The 10913-nt window shown below is 43.7% G+C and overlaps 1 protein-coding gene across 2 annotated transcripts in view; it reads right to left on the reverse strand.

Annotated features, from left to right (window-relative positions):
- NAALADL2 (N-acetylated alpha-linked acidic dipeptidase like 2) overlaps positions 1-568 on the reverse strand; it is a 901057-nt gene extending 900489 nt beyond the window's left edge. Inside the window, exon 1 of one of the 2 annotated variants that reach the window (XM_084639864.1) lies at positions 304-568. The gene's annotated coding sequence lies outside the window, so the exon portion shown is untranslated. The remainder of the gene's footprint in view (positions 1-303) is intronic. The other variant, XM_084639867.1, reaches the window with a different exon arrangement.
- Between the last annotated feature and the right edge of the window lie 10345 nt (positions 569-10913).

Below are 10913 nucleotides of genomic sequence, written 5' to 3' on the forward strand. Positions count from 1 at the left end.
CCCAGCTGGCAGGCTGCTGCAGCTGCTCCGGACCAAGCCTCCGCTGGGTGTCAGAGACTTCCTTCCCCACCCACCCCTGCTCTTGGAACAGCCCATCGCCCCGCGGCTTGGAAGGGAGGCGAGCCCGAGCGGCGAGCTCCGGCGGGGGCGGGGGGCGAGAACTCGGGCGCAGCGGCGCCCTTCTCGCCTGCAGGCTGCACCCGGCCGGGGGGCGTTCGCCCAGCGGCGCTTCTCCCCGGGGGCGCCTCGGAGTCGGCAAACTTGCCCCCGCCCTGTGCAGTTCGGCTCCGCGTGCCCCATTACCTTGCAGAGGAGCGAGCCCGGGCGCGGCGTGGCTGCACTGAGCTGGCTGGGGAGGGCGGGTTTTCAGCAGCCGTAAAGCGGGGAGAGAGCCCTTTCCCTTTCCCCGAGCTGCGGTGTGTGTTGCTCGTTACGGGAGATCAGCCCGCTTGGCAGCCCCAGCAAAGGGCCGGAGCCAGAGGGAAGGAGAGAGCGGCTGAGTCACAGCCAGGGAGACAGGTCTGCACAGGGAGGAAGCGGGTGTAAAGGGCAGGAGGAGAGGGGCTGTGGCGGGGGGTGGATTCCTGCAGAACAGAACTAAAGAGTGGCGGAAAAGAAAAAAATCAGAGCCTGGCCACGTGGAAAAGCAGAAGAGGCTCTACCCTGCCCCCCTTTGCTGTCCAGATGGTCGTTGACCTACATTTCAACAAGACCTTCATGAAGCCATGTGTCATCCTACCATCATTCAGGGATTTTATCCTCACAGGGCTCTGGGAAGTAGGAAAGTGTCATCCCACAGATGGGGAGGCAGGATAGGGTAGATCAAGGGCATTGTCTTCACCAGTGGTCTCCAAACTTTTTGGCTCGCGCACCCCGAGGGTGAAGACCAGAAGACCTGCCGCAGGTGCGCTGCCGACGGAAGAAGAACGGAAGATTTACCACAGGCGGGCCGCCGGAGGGGAACACCAGCCGTGGACGCGCAGAGCTGCCGCCGAAGAGAAAAAACGGTGGAGTGCCATCCGGTGACGCTCCTGCTGCCGGCGCACTCCCCCTGGGATCATCTCGCACACCCCAATTTGGAGACCACTGGTCTACACTACAAAATGATGTTGACCATGGTCACATCGACATACAGCCACCACAATAATTAAATGGCTTTTGCGTGTCCACACTATGCTCCTCGTGTCGGCGGTGTGCAGCCGCAGCAGGAGCGCTTACGGCAAGGCACTGTCTGACACTAGGTCAACCTAACTACATCAACGTTGACTCTACTAGGCCTCTTGAGGAGATGGAGATCTTAAGTTGGCAAGCAGGGCATTTAGGGCGGCAGGAGTGAAATTTTAATGTAGACACTTACATAGGTCAACGTAATCAGTCTTGAGTCCACTTTATTCTGCAGTGTAGACCAGGCCTAACTAACTTGGCCAGAGCCACACAGAAAGTCTGTGGCTGAGCCAAGACTTGAACCCAGGTAATGGGTGTCTCACTCTAGTGCCCTAGCCACTAGACAACCCTTCCTCACAGCTGAGTGACTTATTTTGTCTAGGAGCTGGCCTAAGCTATACCACCCAAACCACTCTTTTGCCAGTATAAGATATGTCTGTGTAACCCACACACCTACTGGGTGTGGTGCTCTGTCCCATCTAGTGGTACTGAGACCGCTTAGAGAGAGAGTTAAATGAGACCGCTCTACAGCCTTAGCTAATAAGCAGTTGGCTTTGAGCTTATGCGGTAGAGGTTCATGCACTAAGCTCCAGAGGTCCCTGGTTTGATCCTGCCAACGACCAGGGGTCTGTTAGCATTACATCTGCACTAGGAGGAGTTTCGAGTATAGCTATACTGGCAAGCCCTTTCTAATGTAGACAAGGCTTAAGGGAAGGAGAATAAGCTATACCAGTGTAAGATACCTTTATATCAGTATAACTGTGTCCACACTAGGAATTGTACTAGTATAACTGTATTATATTAAAAAAAAAAAACCCCACGACTGAAATAGTTATATCAGTAAAAAAAACCTGTGTAAACCACGCCTAAGTTTAAAATCATGAGTCAGGAGCCAAATCATCTGTTTTGGGTCCTGTTTCTTAACAATCTGGTTTCTGAGCCTAAAAGCTGAGGCTTTAAGAAAAACAGTAAATATTGTGAGATTTGTGATAGAATTGCAAGAGTTGGCAACAGTGACAGTTGGCCACAATCTGCAGCGGAAATTCTGACCATTTGTCTAAGTATAGTTAAGTCTTTGAATGTGGTTGTTCAATAAAATGTGAGCTTGCCCATATTTTGGGGTTGAATTCTCATTTTCTCGGGCACATTAAAATGAAATAACACTGCTGCTGCAATTGCCTCTCTGCATTCTGCTTGCTGTTTTGGACAATTGTGCCAGGTTTTCCCATTTTTATGCTCTAGTTTTTAGTGTGTCTGACTCTCACTTGGGCTTCTGTGTTTAGTTTTGCCCATACTTCACTATAAATTAAAATGTCATTGGCACCACCAGTCTGAGGCTATGAGTCTCAGCTGAGGCCACATAATAATTTATTTCAAAAGAAAGCGAAAATTCTAATACCTAAACAATGTTACGGACAGCATCCATCTGGTTTGAAATCGACACCGAAATACAGACCAGCCCCAGTTTAGGCTGCTGTTGATGCGGAACACTCGTTTTGGCTGTGTCTGCAAATAGGTTTTATTCCAGGTTCTGCTTCGAGCCAATGGAGAATAACCTGATGAATCTGGAAAGCATCTACAGTTGGCCCATTCACTTGTACCTGCATCAAGTGTTGATAGTGTGCAGGCACCTCAGTCCTATTGCTTTGCTTAGTCCCTCCTTTCAACCCCTCTCCTCTGACTGATGGCTCTGTCCTATTGCTGTGCTCCACCCCTTTCCTATTCCTATCCTATTGCAGCAGCTCAGTTCTCTTTGTCCCGTTCCCCGTCAGACCTCCAGTCACGTCCCAGCTGACTGGCAGCTCCATGCTGTTACGCCTTTTTCCAGCTTGAAAGCTTGTCTCTCTCACCCACAGAAGTTGGTCCAATAAAAGCTATTACCTCACCCACCTTGTCTCTCTAATATCCTGGGACAGACAGGGCTACAACTACACTGCATACATTTTTCCACTCAGTCCACTCTCAGCCTCCTTATCCTGCAAACAGGTTGCCTGACTCCCTTCCTTGCACAGCTAGCATGTCTGCTTGTCCTCTGACTGGAGAAGGATTTTTCCCAGCCTCGTGGGCCAGATTCATGAAAGGCATCTTTAGTTCCTATACTTCTATCAAATAAGTGGTACTCACGTTTCTACTTTAGTAGTGAAGAAGCCATACAGATAACTGAGGACATATATGTCTATATGCATATACAGAAGATATCGTTTTGTGGTGTATATGTAGAGTAAGTAATTTAGGGAACCACTAAGGATCAGCCATTTGGAAGGGAGTGGGATGAGGTGGACTCACTGAGGTTTAGCCAGTAATCCTAGATTCCTGAGTTTTCCTCACAATTATATATGAACGTGTAGGTTGAACAATTAGAAATGGTATTCTGCAAACTCTTAAATTTAGCGTGTATCAATACTAATTAATTAATTCCACAGCAACAGAGGACAGTTTCCCAATGCACATCCTAGATTATGTATAGCTTTGTAATTGTCTGACATGCAGTAATTTGATGGCTTTGCTGAACCCCCTTAACATCAATAGATAAACTTTGATCTTGAATCCAATCCCATTATAATACTGTCTATTTGTAAAAAAGGAGCTTCCTCGAGGCAATTAATGATTTAATTCTGACTGGGAGCATTTTACTATTCCTTCTGTCCTAAATCTGTAATTTGTCTTGGATTCCAGGTTTCTAATGTAGAGGCTACTGAGATCAGCAGCTTTAGCAAAGCTGGAGAAACAATCTGTTAAATTTCACTGCCTAAAAGCCAGGGTTAAGGGACTATTGTTTACACCAAGAGAAAAAGAGAAGAGAACGAGGATCAGGAAGCATTTCCTAGAAGAGTGGATATGACATTCCCATCCCCACTGAAAAACAAAAACTTAGGAAATTGTTTTCCCGACCAGAGGATAAAAGTGCTACCACCAAAACCTCCACACATCTGACTTGTATAAGAGGAGAGCATTTCTGAATTTCAACCCATCTAAGGAAAGTAGCTTCTGCTCTTCGCGTACAGCAATTGCAATGTCTGAGAAGACGGGTACAGCTACGAAAGCAATTTCAGAATAGTTCAGAGAGCAGCAACACAGTTAGTCACTCTGAGAAGCAGAAGAGAGGGAGAAGCTAATTTACAAAATCAGTCAAAAAAGCAGTTTTTCCAAAAGGAAGGAAGAAGTAGGAAAAGTACCCTGAAGAAAAACAATGTGTCATGGGATTGTAACCTGGAGCCTGCCTCTCTCCTCAAAGTCCTGCATTTTGTGGGCAGGACCTTGAAAGAGCCACCACAAAGCGTTACCGCTAGGAAGCCCAAACCTACAAGCATTTAAATACATTAATAACTTTACTCATGTGCATAGTCCCATGGGCCATTAATCTGTTCCTTGCTGCTTTAACACAGTAATAATTCAATATTTCCTTAAAATCTGTCCTCTTTTCTCACTAAAATCCTTGCCTATGACTTGGTCATTTTTTTTTTACCTTGACTACTCCGAACATCTCTTCTCTAGCCTTCTGCTAAGTCATCCTGCCTCCCCTCAGCCTGCCACTGGATATCCCCGCTTTGCATCTCTTCACTTGCTTCTTCTTACCTTCAACCTCAAGTTCAACATCCTCACCTTCAAGATCCTGTACAACTTTGCCCCTTCCTAAGCCTCTGCTCTTACCTTCTCCTGCAGACCAGCAGCAAAGCCTGGGTCTTTTTTCTAGTCCCAGTCCAGTGCTCCATCTATAGCTTTTTATAAAACAGATGTTCTAAGGAATCGTTTTGTTCTATAGCCTGTGTAACACAGGAGGTCAGACTAGATGGACCCAATGGTCCCTTCTGGCCCTAGAATCTATGAATCAGGCCACACTGCCAATACTGAGCATCACATTTCATGATGTAGTCACAAAGAACCCTTTCTGGAGTTCTCTGTCCAAGTTGTATCTGAGGTCCCATATTATTTAGCATGTATATCCCCTCTTCTACTTCTCTACCTGTAGCAACAGCACATGTGCTGCAGTGTCGCTCACTGTCTAAAACTTTATTACTCAGATTAAAACCAAAACACTTGTTTTGCTACCTAAAAAACTCTCTGTATATTTCTGTTCTAATGACCCATCTTCCCCCAGTCTTTCTTACATGGTATCAGCCAGATTCTATCAGGATGAGAGAAACATATATTCAGCTTCCCACAGTACTCAGGTATAGCCAAAGGCAAATGTCTGAGTTCATTGGCAAGGCAAATAAACCATTTTGGCTTGTGACTCAGGATCACAGTCTCCAGAGATGAGTCACACAAAGAAGTGATGCCGCAGCATCCAGAATCATGAAACTAGGGTCTAAAGAAGACAGATGCAGGTGAGATTACATTTGCAAAATGTTAACGTGATTTAAAAATGACATTCAGGACAATGAAATGTAAACTGCCCCTTCCCAGGAAAGCCTCTTTTGGAGGGAGGAAAAATGTGATGTGATTAAAAAGAAAAACAACACCAGCTACCAAAATTATGGCCTCAATTCAGCGGAGCACTTATGTGCTTAAATCCATTCAGCCAAGTCCTTAAGCATGGGCTTAAAGTCACAATGAAATCAGTTTAATGTTATGCATGTGTTTAAAGACTTTGGTGAACTGGAGCCTCTGTTGTGAGGTACTATACTGGCAAGAGCTCACAAATGCCAAATTACAGTCACTGCCCGCAGGTGTATTAAAGTCTATACTAAAGTGGCCAGTTTCTTTAAGGTGGAGAGTGCCCCCCAACAATACAACTTTAAGCAATACAACCTTAAGTCTTTTTTTTTGCAAAAGGGCCACTCAGTTCAACAAAAACAAACTCTGTACTCACAGTATTGCAGGCTGAGAACTTGCTGCTTTAGTCAACTGCATCAGAACGGGGGGTGGGGGTGGGAGGGACTCCAACATACAAAACAGAAGGAAGGAGAAAACATGACTCCACCCCATAATACTCTGAGCAAGTTCAACCCAGTTAACCCTAGCATGATCACTTTATGACACTATGGTGGGTTCACAGGCCTTGAGATGGGCCAGAAATGATGCAGAAGTGAGAGCCTAGCTCAAGCCAAGAGTGGACAATGTGTACTTTGCATGCTGCACTGCTGGCTAAAATGCTTTACTGGAGATCCAGCAAAGAACAAGTTGTAGTAATCATTGTAAAACATCATAAACACATCTTTTAGGAAAATGAAAACTAAAATAAATAAATACATACATACTGAAAACTTTTGGTTTCCTCACTAAGGCTTACAAAGTATGATGTGGGAGTTTGGTAAAAGCCTTGTAAAAGCATTTACCAGAATTTCTGGTAAAAGCCTATGGCATGTACTTTAACTCAACACAATATTTTTTTCACTTTAAATCAGGCCAAACTGTAGGGAAGCAACCTCAAGGTGCTCCTACTACTAATCTTGAGCTGTCAACCACAGCAACAAGCCTGTGTTTGTTCTTGTTTGATTGGCTGGTTTTTTACAGCCTGGTAAATGATTTATCTGCTGTATTTGTGTGGAGCAACAGTGACATCTAATGGCTTGTGTTGTTAATTATTAGTGTGGAATCTCTATTGGAGCTACATTAGAGATAAAGGCAATATTGTGAGTTGTAACTGAGAAACAGTTCAGCATATCTGTGATAAATCATACTTTTCATTCCTTGCAACCAGGAAGTAACTTATGCACATTACATACTTAGCCCCGATGTAACAATCACCTCATGTGGGCAAACCTCTGCTCCCACAGGGAACCCTACTGACTTCAATGGGGCTCTGTATAGGCAGCAGAGTCCTCAAGCAAAGATCTGATTTCAGGATTAGAGCCTTTTTAATTCTGCACTGTTTAATTAAGCAAGCCACCCCACTGAAGTCAATGGAGGTTTTAGGTGTGCATGGAAAGGCTTTTAAGCACATATGTGAAGACGTGAAACAGCAGAAACCCCAGCTGTAGAACCAAGAAACAAGATGTGATTAAAAGGCTTGAAACTCCTCTTTGTGAACAATCTCTGCTTTTTACACTGCAGGAATTAATTTGAAGTATGTATTTTGTCAAACCCATCTATGATTCTGCAAGAAATTAATGAAATGACTAGACAGGGCAGATGCCAAGAATGGCCGTTTTAGACCTACAAACCTTGGAAATGACCTCTTAAATAACGAACCTGGAAAAATATGCTACACACCCGTTAAACTCAATGTTATCTACCAATGAAAGCCTACTGATAAGAATAGCAGATAAGAAATTAAAACATTAAATAAATGTACAGTATTATATGCTAGAGCTATTGGTTAGTATTTTATACAGCACCATACACATGCATAGCATCCCTGCCCTGATGAGTTTACAATCTTTGGCCCCAACCTCATAAAATATGCATTTCCATTCAGTACATACTGATATCTCTCTCTATATATAGGCAGGCCTCCATACTCCGTACTCACATAGATCCCCATTGAAGCCAATGGGGCTCCACACACATGCAGCATTCTGCAGATGAGGTGCAGATTGTCAGATCAGTCTTATATGGGTTGGTGATTTTCACTGCACTTGGAGATGGATACCCAACCAAAAAGCAGTGCAAGATATTAAGACAGTTCCATTGGATACCTGTTATACTTTAGACAGCAAATAATTATTTACTAAATAAAAGGTATTTATATTGGTATATTTATATACACACGTATATTTGCTGAAAATGAGATGAATTTCAAATCCATGTTAAAATGCTCAGGAACCAAATGAGCTCAGGAGGCTGCAATAATGCACAGAAATTGTGTTGATTGAAGGGAATTTCAGAAATTGGCTCCAATTTTACTTGTGTAAATCCAGCGTAACTCCACTAAGGGCATGTTATTCCAGTTTAGCCCCAGTGTAAATTTAGCCCTAAGACTCACCATTAGGACTCATCAGTTCATATAGCATAAAAATGGCATATTTTCACTTTATTTTTGAAAAGCTTTTATTTCACTGTTTCAGAGTAACAGCCGTGTTAGTCTGTATTCGCAAAAAGAAAAGGAGTACTTGTGGCACCTTAGAGACTAACCAATTTATTTGAGCATAAGCTTTCGTGAGCTACAGCTCACTTCATCGGATGCATACTGTGGAAAATACAGAAGATGTTTGTTTTTATATACACAAATCATGAAAAAATGGGTGTTTATCACTACAAAAGTTTTTCTCTCCCCCCACCCCACTCTCCTGCTGGTAATAGCTTAAAGTGATCACTCTCCTTACAATGTGTATGATAATCAAGGTGGGCCATTTCCAGCACAAATCCAGGTTTTCTCCCCCTCCACCCCCAACACCCCATCCCAAAACAAACCCACTCTCCTGCTGGTAATAGCTTATGTAAAGTGATCACTCTCCTTACAATGTGTATGATAATCAAGGTGGGCCATTTCCAGCACAAATCCAGGTTTTCTCCCCCCCCACCCCCAACACCCCATCCCAAAACAAACCCACTCTCCTGTTGGTAATAGCTTATCTAAAGTGATCACTCTCCTTACAATGTGTATGATAATCAAGGTGGGCCATTTCCAGCACAAATCCAGGTTTAACAAGAACGTCTGGGGGGGGGGGGGGGAGTTGGGTTAGGAAAACAAGGGGAAATAGGTTACCTTGCATAATGACTTAGCCACTCCCAGCCTCTATTCAAGCCTAAGTTAATTGTATCCAATTTGTAAATGAATTCCAATTCAGCAGTCTCTCGCTGGAGTCTGGTTTTGAAGTTTTTCTGTTGTAATATCGCAACTTTCATGTCTGTAATCGCGTGACCAGAGAGATTGAAGTGAATCTCTCCGACTGGTTTGTGAATGTTATAATTCTTGACATCTGATTTGTGTCCATTTATTCTTTTACATAGAGACTGTCCAGTTTGACCAATGTACATGGCAGAGGGGCATTGCTGGCACATGATGGCATATATCACATTGGTGGATGTGCAGGTGAATGAGCCTCTGATAGTGTGGCTGATGTTATTAGGCCCTGTGATGGTGTCCCCTGAATAGATATGTGGGCACAGTTGGCAACGGGCTTTGTTGCAAGGATAGGTTCCTGGGTTAGTGGTTCTGTTGTGTGGTATGTGGTTGCTGGTGAGTATTCGCTTCACGATGGGGGGCTGTCTGTAGGGAAGGACTGGCCTGTCTCCCAAGATTTGTGAGAGTGTTGGGTCATCCTTCAGGATAGGTTGTAGATCCTTAATAATGTGTTGGAGGGGTTTTAGTTGGGGGACTGAAGGTGACAGCTAGTGGCGTTCTGTTATTTTCTTTGTTAGGCCTGTCCTGTAGTAGGTGACTTCTGGGAACTCTTCTGGCTCTATCAATCTGTTTCTTCACTTCCGCAGGTGGGTATTGTAGTTGTAAGAATGCATGATAGAGATCTTGTAGTTGTTTGTCTCTGTCTGAGGGGTTGGCGCAAATGTGGTTGTATCGCAGAGCTTGGCTGTAGACAATGGATCGTGTGGTGTGGTCAGGGTGAAAACTGGAGGCATGTAGGTAGGAATAGCGGTCAGTAGGTTTCCGGTATAGGGTGGTGTTTATGTGACCATCGTTTACTAGCACTGTAGTGTCCAGGAAGTGGATCTCTTGTGTGGACTGGACCAGGCTGAGGTTGATGGTGGGATGGAAATTGTTGAAATCATGGTGGAATTCCTCAAGAGCTTCTTTTCCATGGGTCCAGATGATGAAGATGTCATCAATATAGTGCAAGTAGAGTAGGGGTGTTAGGGGACGAGAGCTGAGGAAGCGTTGTTCTAAGTCAGCCATAAAAATGTTGGCATACTGTGGGGCCATGCGGGTACCCATAGTAGTGCCGCTGATTTGAAGGTATACATTGTCCCCAAATGTGAAATAGTTATGGGTAAGGTGCCACAAGTACTCCTTTTCATTTATTTCACTGCATACGACTTCTTTTTTCAAAACTCTGCTTGAAGCCCACTATTTTTATAAATGCTTCCTGTATTGATACGCTCAGCCCTTTATGCTTTAGTAAACTTATTCTGCACACTACCTCAGTCCCTATCTATACCATACTTACAATGTTTCATAAAACGTTACAAGCTCACGCTTGCATACCATGGACAGGCAAAACCATTCTGGTGATTTTCTGCATTGCATCCAAGGTCCAGGACATTCGACAAGTGGACATGTTAGACGGTAAGGGTACACATAGTGAGATGCCCTGAATATGAAGCTTGTGGAAATGTTCAGTTAAAGCTATTTAAACAAATAAAAACTTCAGGCCAATAAAACAAAGGATGGGGGAAAATAAGAGGTCCAAACAAAATCCAGAAAAGTTTGCTGCCCCTTCTTCAATTAAAAAAAAAAAAAAAAGCCTGAAGACACAATATTCAAAGTAATACATTTCCAAGGACATAAAGTATCTATCCTAAAAACAATGGGACAAAGCACACACATAAAATTACTCTCATTTGTGCATGTTTGTAGAATTGAGTCCTCAATCAAGGCAGCCCATTGTATTTACTGTTACTTAATATATTATAATGATATAATAAAATAAGAGAAATTTTTGGTCATCTTTGATTTTGCTCTCAATGACCAGTTTCAAACACAAAGATATCAAGCTGCAACACTACCAAGAAATGTAGAAAGATCCGTATGTTTCCCTTAGATCCTGGAGGCTAGTAAACTATAGGTGAACTAATGACTGGTAAACTTTGGGCACTAATGACATCAATAGGTTGTTTTGCCATTGATATCAATAGGATCAGGACTCCCGATCACATGCAAGTTCAGTATCAGACCTCCTTGGAACATG

The sequence above is a fragment of the Lepidochelys olivacea genome, assembly GCF_965140295.1.
Source record: "Lepidochelys olivacea isolate rLepOli2 genome assembly, chromosome: 9".
Classification (NCBI taxonomy): Eukaryota; Metazoa; Chordata; order Testudines; family Cheloniidae; genus Lepidochelys; species Lepidochelys olivacea.